The 15,138-nt window shown below is 35.7% G+C and overlaps 1 protein-coding gene across 10 annotated transcripts in view; it reads left to right on the forward strand.

The window, feature by feature from the left end:
• Positions 1-1,200: 1,200 nt before the first annotated feature.
• Positions 1,201-15,138, forward strand: part of Zfand6 (zinc finger AN1-type containing 6) — a 71,725-nt gene continuing 57,787 nt past the window's right edge. For 5 of the 10 annotated variants that reach the window (XM_071608549.1, XM_071608546.1, XM_071608558.1 and 2 more), the window contains exon 1: positions 1,201-1,344. The gene's annotated coding sequence lies outside the window, so the exon portion shown is untranslated. Of the gene's footprint in view, positions 1,345-11,731; positions 11,809-15,138 lie in introns of those variants that run through there. The other 5 variants (XM_071608553.1, XM_071608556.1, XM_071608557.1 and 2 more) reach the window with 3 other exon arrangements.

Consider the following 15,138-nt stretch of genomic DNA (forward strand, 5'->3'; position numbering starts at 1 on the left):
ATACTTCAGGCATAAAATACAAGGGTCATCAAAAAGCTCAGTAATCAAGATAAACTTTTTTTTTTTAATGGGGTACTGGGGATTTAACCCAGGAGCTCTCTACCATCCTGACTCCTTTTTATTTTTGAGACAGGGTCTCTCTAAATTGCTGAGGGCCTCACTGAGTGGCTGAGGCTAACCTTGAACTTGAGATCCTCCTGCCTCACTTCAAATCCCTGAGTCGCTGGGATTATAGGCGCGTGCCACTTCGGCCGGCTTTAATGAGACGTTTTTTTAAAAAAAAATATATTAATGCAAAAAAATCCATGACTAAAAAATATCAAAATCTAAAATAAAGGCCCGGCCTCCTGTGAACCGTATTCGAATTTCACCGTAGGATTAAAAGACCTCGAACTAAGTATCCTGTACTTCCTGCTTGTATTGCACGAAGTGCGAACAAAGGCTGAGAAATTTCGGAGGAGCCATTCTTCCGATCACCCCTTGCACCAGAGCAGCAGCACGGCCTTCTGCAGCACCTGGAACCCGGAACCCGTGCTTTAAGAAAAGGCTGGAATCTGAAGGTTCTTGTGGGGGCGTGTGCATCCGTGCAAGTGTGTATTACATCTGTGTGCACGCTTCTAATCGCTTCTCTTTCCAAGTCCTGGGTCAGGACAGGACAGAGGTTTGCCTCTTAGTATGCACACAGAACTCGGACTTTGGACTAGCAAAGACAGGGGCAATTTGGTTGCATGTGGGGAATGGAAGCTCAGGATTTCTTCTTTGACTACTGGCAGGTGTATCATAGCTCTTCCTGGCGCTTCAGTATGAGACAGGTACACGCCGCTCATTCTGAGGTACCAGAGGTACCTAACCTATATTACCAGACCATTTTAAGTATCTGCAGGACCCCCATAACTGTCCGCAGTAAAAGAGCGAGAAACTAAGACAGGAAAGGCCCCCAGAAAGCGCGAAAGAAAGGACAGTGGAGGTGGAAAGGGAGGAGGAGCGTCTCCCCTCGTTCCGTCCCGCCCCTCACCTCGGCTCCGGCCAATGGTTGCGTGCTCCGAGATTTAGCCCCGCCCCGCCCCGCCTCCTTCGTTCCGCAGCTCCGCCCCGGCCGGTAATAATTAGGCTGCGGGCGGGGGATGCCGCGTCAGCGCGGGGCACTGGCCAATCCTAGGGCTCTCCTAGGCGGTCACGTCATAGGCCGAACAACCAAACAGAAAAGTTTAATAAACAGCGGACGGAGGGGCCGGAGGCTGCGGGGCGGGAGCGAGCTGGGGTTCGGCGGCCTCACCTGTCCCCATTCACCGGCGGCGACCGGCGGCGGCGGGCAGCGCGTCAGGCGGAGAGAGCCGCCGCCAGGTGAGGAGCACGGCCGGCAGACCAGCGGCCCGGCGCTGCCCCTCCCCCGCCCGCTCCCTTCCCCCACCGGCCTGAGGCGCGGCGAGGTCCGCCCCCGGCCCCTCCCGGCGCGGGCGAGCCGGAAGCGGAGGGCTGCAGGCGGGCGCAGCAGGTGGTGGGCCGGTCGTGGCCGCGCGTTCGCTGGCTCGGGCTCCGCGTTAGCCAGGGCCGCGTTAGCCAGGGACGGGGCCCGGGCTGGGGCGCAACGGGCTCTCGAGGTCCTGGGCCGGCTTCCCGTCGGGGGGCGCGCCGGGGTCCAGGACCCTACTACTTGCGGGCCGCGGAGGCGCGGACGCCAACCGCCCTGTCCCCATTCCGAGCATTTGGCGGGTGGGGGTCTGGGACCCCGGGCGTCCTCCGTTGCGCCCCGCCCTCCTCTCAGTCGGAGGTCCTCTTTGGAATGTTTTTCCACCTGCTGGGTTTTTAGAAACCCGTGAGGGGGTTAAACTGGAGCATGTCAAACTCCATTCTGTGTGCGGAGGGGTTCGGAAGTTAATCTTTCTTTTCCCTGGTCTTGTTTGGGTTGCTTAGAATTCAGAGTTTTCTTTTTTGTTCTTTTGAAATAGTATTTTTCAAGTCTTTAAGTGTAGTTGCGATAAACAACGAAGAATATTGTGTTTCTGATAATTTTAACTTTATTTTAGAATACTCTGCTAACCACACAGTTAAAACTCCTAACTTACCTTCACAACTCCAAAGTTGTTAATTGGCGTGAGGAAGCTGGGACCTGGGGTCACCTACAGACAATGTATATTAAGTTGTTCAGCGATAAAAACTGAGCAGCCTTAATGGTTTTGATCCTCCGAGAAGAGAAACGAGATTAAATTCCTCTTGACACCAAATTCGGAATTTGATTTTTTTTTTAAATGTAAAATACTATAAACTGTGTGTGTGTGTGCGTGTGTGTGTTTTCATCCTGTACTGGGAATTGAATCCAGGGACACTACCACTGAATTAAACATTGCCAGCCTTGTGTATTTTCTATTTTGAGACAGGTTCTTGCTAAATTGCTCAGGCTGGTTTGGAACTTGCAGTCCTACTGCCTAAGCCTCCCGAGTCGCTGGAAATACAGGCAGGAAAATACCATAAACTTTTAAGATGAGTTATGTAATAATCACGTCGCCAGTTTTAGGGCACTTGCAAAATTAACATATAGTCTCCGGAGCATTAGTGAGAATATTTTGTGGAGTGTACCTATTTAAATTTCCAAAACAGGTTTTCTTGTTGTTGATGTTGTTTGTTTGTTTTTGTTGTTTGGGGCTTTTTTGTTTTAAAAATGTTTTTAAAGAAGACAGGGATCACAAATGTACAGGAGGAAAATTTAAGAATTAGTGGATTTATTATCTTCATTGTAGCAATGATTTCCTGCGCAAGTATACATATGTCAGTACATCACATTTTTACCCTATGCAACTTATTGTATGTCAGATATTTCTTAAAAATTAAGTAATCAAAGCATATTTAATATCACAATTCTTTTCCCTGGTACATGAAACGACATAGTATAGAAAGATATACTAAAAATGCATGACTCCTCCCTTTAAACCAAGAACTGGAACATTACCAAAATTTGCTTCTGCTTATGAGTTTCTATCTACCCTGTAACCCTGCTTCTTCTTACTGAAGTAAACATAGTACTTGCATGAATTTTCTGTTTATCATTCTCTTGCTTTTTAAAAAAAGTAGTTTAATCACATACTTGCTGCAAACAATGTGGCCCTTTAGTGTTCTTGTCTTTTAAACTTCAGCATATTAGTATATGACTGTGGTTCATTTATCTCATTGCTTTATAATACTCTTGTTAACTTTCCATAACTCAAGGGCATCTAGATGGTGGTGTTTTTTATTTTGTTTTGCTTTTGACAGCTGTGCTGTATGAATATTTCTTGTTTCCAGTACGTGTTGCACAAGTACAAGAGTTTTTCTAGAGTAATAATAAATATAGATTGTATTAGAAACTTTTAGATAATCAGAAGTAGATTAAACACTTAGAAATAAAATGAATTTTAAAAAGGATTCTCTGTTTAAATGAAAGATCATAACCATAGTGATCAGTTCCTAGTTGAACATTTGTATAAGAAACCAATATTCCTGTTCATCATTATTAATGAATCTTTTCCTTAAAAATTACATTATAAAAAGTTTGGCACAATTTGATATCCTTTTTCATTCAAAAATAGTGTAGTAGAAAAAACACTGCATGTTATGTAAAATAAATTGTTCTGTCTTACTTCCCTTGCCTCAAATCTCAGGCAAGTTACTCTTAAAAACTTCTTTACTTTTGCATACTCTTGTAACAAAAGAAACTTCCTTAAGTATATCTTACCAGATTCTTGTGGACTTTAGTTAAGGGAAACACCTGTCAAATGGCAGAGCCTTTAAGGGAAAGCATTAAGACCAAGGTGCTACTCTATGCAGTCACATTGTGTGTCTTTGGAAAAGAAAGAATATGTGGTATTTCAGGATTTATAATCTCATATAAGTATTTTGGAGGTTAGATAATGTCCCAAAGTGTGCTTCTAGTGCAGTCTTTGTCATTCTAAGACACTGCAGAGACAAATGAGGGAGCAATAGTTCCTGAATTTCTTTTTTATCTATTTATATTTATTTTTTAGTTATAGGTGGACACAATATCTTTATTTTTATGTGGTGCTGAGGATCAAACCCAGTGCCTCATACATGCTAGGCGAATCACTCTGCCTCTGAGCCACAACCCCAGCCCTCCTTAATTTCTTAATTTCTTTTGTGTGTGTGAGAGAGAAACATGCATGTATAACTTTGAATAACTTGTTTTTATTTGAAGGCATGAGAGTAGAGCATTTTTATTATATGTAGCTTACAGATAAATATCAAGATGTTTTACTTTGTTTTGGTAGAGCTCTATTGCCCTGCTTTTAAAAAAAAAAAAAAAAAACCCTCATTTTTGTATTTGGTTATAAGGGCAGTAATAATTTGTGTGTTCCCTATTTCCACCCCAAGCTTTAGAAGGAATAGAAAGATAACAAAAGCTACTCATAACACCACCATAGATGACTATTTAACATTTTGTCAGGCATTCCTTTGGTCTTTGAATTTTTTATTTCCTAAACTAAAAGTTAATTTGAAACTGTGTTAGGATGTCTATATCTCCAAAACTTATTCCAAATATAATTTGTCTCAATACCATTGTTTTATATAAGATGATAATAGTAGTCATGTAATTGGTATCTTTGCTTTAACTTTTCCCCTGGCTGCTCCTCTGGACAACAATAATTTTAAAATATGTATATTAGATTATCATCTTCCCAGGCTCAAACCCCTTCTGTGGTTTTTAAAAACACAAAATAAAATTCAAACTCTTTATTGTGGTTTGTATACACTTGACTGGTTGAGCCAATAAAAATAGTGCAAACTACACATTACAAAAAGAAAGAGGTTAAATATATTTTATTTAACCCAAAAGGCAATGTTTTTACATATGATCAATATAAGAAATTATTAATGGAATATTTTACTTTTTTTAAAATTGTTTTTATAATCTGGTGTGTGATCCACTTACAGTACATCTCAGTTCAACTAGCTATGTTTCAACTGTTCAGCAGCTACATGTGACCAGTGGTTACCAAATTGAACAGTGTGACTCCAAAACTATGTTGCCCTGCCTGTTTCTTAGACATCCCTCCTACCATTCTCACTCTAAGTCCTACGTCTTTATCTATCCTGGCCTTTTCAAGATTCTTGAGTATGCCAAACTTTTTCCCTTAAAAATGTTCCTTCTTCCTGGAGCACTCAGTCATATTTCTCTCCAGTAATCACTCCTTCAGAGATGGCTTTCATTAACTACTGATTACCCTGCTTTCTTTATAGAACCTGTCATCTGAAATAATTATTTGTTTTTTGTCTATTCCCTGTTCAAATGTAAATTACTAGAGGACATGTTTACCACTAAATAATCATGTATTAAAAATACAAATTTTAATTCAGGTACAGAATGGTTCATGCCTGTAATCTCAGCAACTTGGGAGGCTGAGGCAGGAAGATCACAAATTCGAGGCCAGCCTCAGCAATTTAGCAAGAATCTGTCTCCTTAAAAATAAAAGGGACTGGAAGTGTAACTCAGTAGTAGAGCCTTCCTCTTCCCCCCTCCCCTTCCTTCATTCCCTAGTTCTGTTTTTAAGGATTCTTGATTAATACTTTCCTTTTATGGCTTAATAGTTACCCAATTATTGCAGCCCCATTTAAAGAATACTATTTTCTTCTTTCCCTGAAATAAAACCACCTTTTTCTTACAAAAATGCACATACACTTGGTACTTTTTTGCTTATTTAGAACTACTAAATTCCGCCCTGCCAAACCCCCATTCCCCAAACAAATTCTTGGTTGCTGGGGATCTGACCTAGAACTTCACTCATGTTACTCAGATATACTAACACAGAGCTACTTTATATATATACACATACACACATTTATGTAATTAATATATTTATATATTACATATAATTGTATATATTTAATAAGATATATTATTTTAAAAATTCTTGCAGTTAACAGTTTTTATTGTTTCGACAACGTAAGCACTTGCTTCATTTCACAGTGTGCTAAGTGCTGAGGATGCAACTTTGAACAAGACAGGGTCTTTGCCTTCATGGAATTTACAGATCAACAAATAATTTTCAGATTTTGCCAAGTGCTAGAAAGTAAAGAAATGAAAGGTACTAAATAGGTGTCCTGAGAATGTCTCTCATAGGATATAATATTTAAATTGATTTATACTACCAGTGTGTTTGAAAATTTCTTTATCTTCCCCAATCTGTTCAGAACATTTTTTAAAAATTTTCAGTTATAGATGGAACATAATACCTTTATTTTATTTATTTATTTTTATGTGGTGTTGAGGATTAAACCCAGTGCCTTAACCTGTGCAAGGCAAGTGCTCCCCTACTGAACTACAACCCCAACCCCAGAATATTTTTAATAATTTTTTTGGCAAAAAAAAAAAATTTTTTTTTTTTTTTTTTTTTTGGTAAAAATTGCTTTACAGTTTTGAACCACACATCCATCTTCCAACTATAGTGCTGCCTTCAAAGCTTGTCCTGTGTGGTAAATTTGGAACTATGATTCTGAGTTGTAAGATCAAGAGGGGCTGGAGGAAATTGCCCAGTGTTGAACTGATAGCTCAAAGGGTACACAGAGTACGTGGCTTGATTTAGAACTTAACAGAAAATTGGAATGACTGGACTTTATTGAGGGAGGAGAATGGGACAAACTTTATTGTAAGACTTATTTTGGACACTTTTATTATCTTCAAGTGGTAGGACTGCTTCCACCTCTCCTCCACCATCCTGTCCAGTTTATTTGGATTCAGTGATTCAAATGGACTCCTACACATAGTTCATTTTATTTTGCCCCTTTGTACTTTTCTTCACTGTTTCTACTATATTTTTGCTTTTCTCTACTTAAGACTTTTGCATATGCTGGTTTTTTTTTTTTTTTTTTTTTTTTTGCTTAATTGTGACTTTCTTGAGGAATCTTCCTTAATGCCACAAAATAGGTTAGGTCCTGTTGCTCTATAGTTGTATTTCATTTTGGGCATTTCATAAACATTTGTAACAGTTGAAATTCATTAAGTGTGTGTGATTTGTTTTACTGTCTGTTTCTTCCTCCAGAGCTATGTTTTACAGTCTGGTAGTTACCAGGCACTTATGGCTATTTAATGAATTAAAATTAAAAAAATATTAAAAATTTAGTTTCTCACTGGTATTAGTCCCATATCAGGTGCTCAGTAGCTATACGTGACTTTTGGCTGTTGTACTGAACAGGAAGGATCTGGAGTCTTCCACTATAATAAAAATTAATCTTTGTTTATATAGTTAATGGCTACCATACTTTATTTAAATTAAAATAGTCACATTTTAATCATGAATTGAGATGTCCTATAAGTATGAACTTGACTTTTAGTACAAAACAGGAATGAAAATATCTGTTTTTAAAAATAATTATATATTGAAGTTAAAATTTGCATATTTTGAGTTAAATAAAATATATAATTACAATGAATTTAACGTGTATCTGTAGTTATATTTCTTTTGAACAGTGCTGATCTGATTCTAGAGCAGAAGTTATTTTTTTGTTTTTTAAATTTTTACTTGTAGATGGACCCAATGTCTTTGTTTGTTTGTTTTTATGTGACACTGAGGCTCCAACCCAGTGCCTCACACATGCTAGGCAAGTGCTCTGCCAGTGAGCTACAGCCCCCACCCCCTCTAGACCAGAAGTTTTTACACAGGTAGAGACTGTTTATTTTGTTGACCATAGTATAACAGCAGATTATACCTAGCACATAGTAGGTTTTCAAATGATTTGGTAAGTGAATAACCTGCCTTTGTTAACTTTGAATGCCACTGTTTAATTGACAAGAGACTCTTACCTATTCAATGTTTACTTTGCAGAATTGTTAGTTTTCTTTGTGACTGATTTTTTTAAAAAAAATTGTCAAGACGCTTTCCTTTTAATATATTTTTATAAAAATTAATCTTCCTTATCCAATCTTTTAATTTTTTTTCTTCTAGTTTAGGCAGCTAAGGAGACAGAAGGAAATAAAGAAAAGCCTACCAGTTCTGTTTTTTGTACATTTTTCTATGTCTAGCAGTTTTACTTAGATATCTGTCATATTATTTGGAACGTGAAAAATATTATTTGAGGATTGTGAATGCTTTTTCCTTTACTTACACTTTTGTCTCATTATTATCCCTGTTTCTTTTCAGTTTGCATTTATTGGTGACCTTGTTTATTCCTTTAGACTGAAAACAAAGGGCCTTACTGTCTCTTTTACAGAAATCTCTTTTCTTATCAGTTTGGTTTATGCTTTCTTATCTGTATGTTGCCTTAATGTTTCCTTTTTATTCAGTGTTGCCTGAATGGACCATAACTACCCTCTCCAACTCCCCAAATACATGTTGTATATTTTTTTTCCATTATGGGCTAGAAGATTTACACCAGAAGTTTCCAAGCTCATATACCTTACTCTTGTAGGAGGAGAATATTTGCCATGGAGATATTTTTTTGAATGGTGTTTCTTAAAAAATTATCCTTGGATGGTGGTTTTCAAACTTCATTTTTACTGATCCAGTCATGTTTTGCTGATGTCAGGTTGGTCCTTTCATCAACTACTGCATAAACCACCAATTGTATCCAGGAAGAATGCCCAGGATTAATTTCTTTTGTAGGAAGAACAGTTTGAACTATTTTAGTCCTTCAAAATTCAAAGTTTTTGCCTTACTCTGTATGTATCCCACTGAAAGTTCTTTCTAATAGTCTAGGTATCGATTCTTTGTATAGGGTCTTTTTTATCAAAAATAAAGTGGGACCAAGTTGTTCAGTGGCTTCTTCTAACATGATTTTTAGCTGATATGTTTGGGGAAAATCTCTGAGCTCCTGCAAAGATTATACAATACATTCTTTGAATACTTGATGTTAAAAAAAAAAAAGTGGTATTGTCACATGCAAGCTGGGAGGGAACTTTTGTGGTATCTTATGAAGTAATGTTGTTTCGTACTATACAATTTATGGTCTTGATATTGCTTTCTTTTATTTAGTTTTGTTGTTTTCTTCTGTTGCTGATTTAGAATTGGAGTAAAACATCCTAGTTTTCATCTGCAAGCCACCTAACTAATTATTACCTCAAAGTTCTTTCAAGTAAATCCTACACAATCTGAAATCTCTAAGCCCACATCTCCAATCCTTTTTCTTGGTTATAGATTGAGAGTGGTCTTGGTGTTATATTAGTGTATAATTTGTATCTGTTTCATGCAAATAATTAACTTTGAAATGAAAAATAGACATCAGAGCAGAGGTTTATTTGGTTCCCATTGACTCTGCTCATTTTATGCTTGCTACATTTTAAGAACAAAAACTTTTGCCATCTCTTTCTATAATCTTTTTTTGGGGCTATCTGTTTTCCTCAAGTTTTAGACTATAACTCAAATTATGTATTCTTTCTGCTGATTGCTTCTGTACCTCTTTTACCTCCTATATGTTATTTTGTAGAGTGTGCACACAGCGGGAGGAAAACCTGAACTTGACTCATGAAGTGCTGGGCATTCAAAGCAGTGATTCCTTGCAAAGGATCTTGGGACTAGACCACTGTGAATTGGCTCTTTCAATTTGTCCACTTAAAGGGCATAATAGATTGCGCAGCTGTTTGGGCTTTAGCAGGGTATTGCTACATATTCATGTCAGGTTGCAATTATGTGAATTTTCAGTTTGTTACAAAGACTTCTCTTTGTATTCAAAACAATTTTGTTGATTTTGTGTTTTAATATGTGAGTTTTCTTTCTGAAAAAGATGGTTGCAAGATTTTGAACTTTGAGACTAAATTAAAATTATTAAATATATAAACATTAAAAGCATGCTTTAAGAAGCCATGTTAATTTGCTTTAATTTTGCATTTTTATGAATAACAGAACTTTTTTTTTAAGATGCAGATGGACACAATACTTTTATTTTATTTATTTTTATGTGGTGCTGAGGGTCGAACCCAGTGCCTCACACTTGCTCTACCACTGAGCCACAACCCCAGTCTGAGTCAGAATTTTTGATAGAGGTGAAAATTATACTTAACACATTAAATACTTTTGACCCAATCAGAAAACAATTTCAGAGTGATGTTTGATTGGGTCAGGCTACTAAATCATAGCAGTTCTAATGAAAACATAAATTTATATCATTAAATGTAGCAAACTAAGTCATGTATAAAGTCACAGCAAATCTTTTTTGTTTAAAAATCAAAGTACCTGTATGGTATCTCTTTAGAATCTCTGTAGTAAAAATACCATTTACTGTAGCTTATTGAGTAGTTTAAAAGGAATATGTCTTTCAGCTGCACTTCAGGATATCCATGACACCTTGAAGTGGGTACACAGTAGTTTCCATCCTTCTTTTAAAAAACAACCGTGAATGTAAAAATACTTTGTGTACAACCAGTGACTTGAAAAATTGCGCTCTATATGTGTAATATGAAATAAATTGCATTCTGCCATCATGTATAACAAATTAAAATAAATAAGCAATTTAATAAAAACAACCATTAAGTGGCTGGGGATGTGGCTCAAGCGGTAGCGTGCTCGCCCGGCATGCGTGCGGCCCGGGTTCGATCCTCAGCACCACATACAAACAAAGATGTTGTGTCTGCTGAAAACTAAAAATAAATATTAAAATTCCCTCTCTCTCTCTCTCTCTCTCAAAAAAAAAAAAAAAAAAGAAAAGAAAAAAGAAACAACCATTAAGCCTGGCATAGTGGCGCATGTCTGTAATCTCAGTGACTGGGGAAACTGAGGCTGGAGGATCACAAGGTCAAAGCCAGCCTCAGCAACTTAATGAGACCCTGTCTGAAAACAAAAAAAGGGCTGGGGATATGGCTCCATAGTCAAGTACCCCCTACATTCAATCCCCAGTTCCAAAAAAAGAAAAAGAAAAACCTTCCTAAACTTTATACCTGGGCTTGAGGGTATAGCTTGGGTAGAGCACTTACCTAGTGTGTACCCTGGGTTTAATCCCCAGCACTGCAGAAATAAATAAATAAATAAATAAATAAATACTCTATACCTGAACTTGTCATTAGAACAAATTGTCTTTTCCTTTTAGAACTCCATTTGTAAGCATTAACCTTAGCAAAACATACAGTGTCACTTTGTTAAATGTACTAATATAGAAATAATATTTCTGCCTAGTTTTTCTTTCAGTCTTAGATGGAAATTATCAATCTTTGATATTGTTGAAAATTTTATTGTGTTATATTTATTGAGAGCTTGTCAGTGAATTTGATAACTTAGAAATGAATCTTTTGCATTCAGTATTTTAATGCATATTTTCACCCAAATTATGATCTTTAAGTCTTAGAAAACATACTAATACTCTTAGCAAAATTTTATAATGGGTTTTTGAATCCATTTTAAAATTTTCAGAAAAAATGTGAATTCTATTAATAAGAATCTGTCTTTTTAAAACAACGCAGTCATCTTTATGGCTGTGTAAAAATAAATGATTTAGGTTAAAACTTTTATCACTAAACTTCATGTCAAAGGCTCTTCTGTGGGATTTTTCATTGATGTTATTTAGTTTATTTTTCACCCAGACAAAAGAGAAAGCAAATAGTATATGATGGGAAAACTGAAACATTACTTACTGTTTCTTTAAGAAACCAGCTTATCCAGGGGGTTTTAGTGTGTTTAACCTAACATGCTAGCAAGGAAAAGTTCTTTAAAATAATGGATATTAGCCGTATCCAATCACAATTATCAGTTTCACTAACAGGGAGGAGATTTTACTCTTCGGCCACTAGAATTGGAGAAGGTGGAGCTTGGTATTCAGGTTTGGTTGCTTTGGAGTACAGCTTCAAGTGAAGTTAATCTGAGGTGAAGCAAACAGAAAATTGTGGAGGTTTTGTTGGTAGGATTTTTGTTCTAATCTCTTAATAATCCTATATTTTGTACTTTTGCTCCTTTATGCTTCTGTGTATGCTAGGTGGTATTTCTATTTTCTGATGCAAACTGAAGATTAAAATTAAGCAGGGAAGCAGAACAAAAGGGCTGTTTGGACAGGAAATAGGTGTTCAGAGAATCAAACTTGACTTTCTTTTATCATTATTTTTAGTTCAGAATTAGAGTGACATAAAAAAAAGTCTTTGAATCAAAATCATCTCCAATAACAGGCTTTTCTTTTTGATTGGATGTTGGAGCAATCAATTTTCAGTTTTTATGAGTGACATCTTATAAAGGTTTATTTGGTGTCATTTTCCTTAAACCTAAGATGTTAAGTTGCTAAAAGACAGATAAGTGTGGCAGGTTTAAACTTGTTTTTAAAGGATTGAAATGCCAGCTGTTTAATTTTCTTTTTTTTTTTTTTTACCCCTAGAATGTCCTCCTTCTTTTTAACTCCAGTGTATTTTAAATATGTTCACAATTTTAGCTTTGGTTTTAAAAGGTCATTGATATATTTTATATAGAACAAAATAAAACTGCTTTCTTCTCCAAACTCTTCATTTCTTTCAAAGGGGGAGATAAGTAATTAACACCCTTTTGAAACAGGAAGTGGATGGATTTGTATTTTTTAAAAACTATAGGTAAGCTACCAAAACTTGAAAAAGAAAGTATCTACAAATCTGTTGACATTTCTTATTTATGAAATAATTGTATATTTCAGTACCATATTTTTTTCTTGGGAGACTGTTTCCTTTATATTGTTGCCCTTTGCTCTCATAGATAAAGATATGAAAGTTCATTTCAATTATCAGTTCAAACGCCAACTGAGCATTTTCAGCCAGTGTCTTTGTATTTACTGTGCTGTTCATTCCTAAGTCAGAGGTTTTTAAATTAATGCTTTTCTACTATCTCTGTTGCTTAAACAATAATGATAAACAAGTCACCCATATACCCACAGTATCATTATGTGGTGGCCTTATTTTCTCCATCTTTCCTTCTATATATTATGGCTTTTCCCCAATAAATGTGAATAAGTACAGTGTTGTATATTTTTTCACTAAGCTGTATCCTCTCTTATTAAAATTGTTTTAATTCTAGTAGATATGCAATGAAAGTTGATTTGACCTTAACCTAGTCTTTTGCCTGTTCTATTTTTGGGTTGTTCCTAATTTTTCATAATTTTAAATGGAATTACATTGAATACATTTCTGTAGATATCTTTAAAATATTTCCCCTTTTAAAAAGATTTATTTCTTTTGGAACAAACCCCTAGAGTGTGCTTATCTAGATCAAAGGAAATGAACAATTCACTGGCCAGATTGCTTTTCAAAAAGGTTATACCAATTTATATTACCATGCTTCATATTTTCTCTAATGGGTAGCCCCTTAAATTTTTTATTATCCTTTGCCTCTGGAGCTCTCTGAGTTATTCATTTAGTTTTTCCTTAAACAAATAACCTATTTAAAACTTCATTTTCCAAGATAAAGATGGATCTAAATCCATTTTCTGGATATTAAAATTAGCTGCAGGAAATTGGGGAAATTTTTACCCACTTAAGTGAACAATTATATATTTTTGTTGGGTATTTTATTTATTACATGTTATTGCTATTAACAAGTACAGGGCTTAATATTTTATCCTGGCTTTGTTGTTAATGCCAGCACTCCTTAGTGTGTGCTGCTTCTGGTAAGGACACAACAGAAGAAATATTTCCTTCTAAGAAAATATATCAGAAACATTTTTAGAGAAGGAGCTGGAATAGTTTCAGTTAACATTACCTGTATCCAAACATGTATGAATAGCCATTGTCACTGTGCATTTCTGAATTTTGGGTTTTTAAAAATACACTTTAGAAACAGAATTTGTATGCATAGTTCTCAGTATTAAATGGTACAATAGCGCCTTTACAGTATTTCATAGGTTTTCAGTTAAAGGTAAAAAGGTACCTGTACACAAAGTGGTGCTAGTCATGTTATTTCTGTTTCTCTGAGAGCATTCTTTGTTTGGCATTAACTGCTGATTATGTATGCTCTTACTAAATTCTGCTAAATGGAATAGGCCTTAACTGTTTAGCTTATGAACTAGCTAACAAATGTTACAGAATAACCTTAAACTTAAAGCAAAATTTGAGACAAAAATACTAATTTAATTAATGGGGCAATAAAAAGCCATGGGCTAAGCTGCAACTCATTGGTGCGAGCTATAGTTGGAATGTGTGTTATCTTAAATGATCTAGTCATTTTCCAGTTTAAATAATTTAAATTTATTTTCCGTAAATTTATTTTAATTAACTGATAATTTAGTATCTCTAACTTTCATAGGTAATGTTGGTATGTTTTTCACTATGTTTGTTTTTAGTGGGAAACAATTTTTTTAAGTCTGTTTTGTTTGTTATGATTGAAGAATGATTTTTCCAGATACTTTGGTTTTTTTAACATTTGGAATAGAAGAGAAATTTTAATTAAATTAAAATTAATTAAAAATTTCCTTATTTACATCACAAATATTTCCTTTATTCTGAATTTGAGAAAATGTAATCTATTTTCTTTTTATCAAATCATTGCTACCAGGTAGAGATGAAGATATGTAAATATAATTTAAAATCATGTCAAATATGACTGTTGATTACATTTTAAGGGATACCCAAGTAAAGATTTACCTACTCTTTTACTCTGGAAAACACTAAACTTTTGAGAAATTATGATCTTTAATGGATTCACTACTGCAACTCTACTATATTGGCTTGGTTGACAGAAGTAGGGAGGATCCTCTTAGTTCATTGCTTTCAGTGGGAAGAATAAAAATGAGCTTTCTACCTGGAAAAGAGTACTGTTAAATTGACATAGATGTTGGGGCAAGATATGAATAGTGATAGCTGTTTTATCCTTCAGAATGGAGGGGAAAAAAATGACAGAGGGGTTATGGAGTGCAGTCAGAGTATCCATTTTTAGACTATTCAGGGGAATGTAGTGATACTTTCCCTCTTAATAATATAAGGAAAATTTTTAATAAGCAGTAAGTTGAGAAAACTTGAAAGAACCTAGAGCCAGTGGCTTAGCATTTATAAGGTCTCTTTGTTCTCTGTAATAGGGGAACTGCACAGTTATGAAATGCTTTTCCTGTCTACCTTCTTTATGAAAGTAGGTAAATGTTCAAAGAGGTGACTTTTGTTGATAATGTAAGAGGTGCTTATTTATGAACTGATGTCTGTGAGCCTGTTTGAATTAATTTGGATTTCTGTGTTTGGGTGTTATTGGAAATAATGAACTTAAAACAATTTTGTGGTTAGCAGTGGTT

The sequence above is a fragment of the Marmota flaviventris genome, chromosome 2, assembly GCF_047511675.1.
Source record: "Marmota flaviventris isolate mMarFla1 chromosome 2, mMarFla1.hap1, whole genome shotgun sequence".
Taxonomy (NCBI): Eukaryota; Metazoa; Chordata; class Mammalia; order Rodentia; family Sciuridae; genus Marmota; species Marmota flaviventris.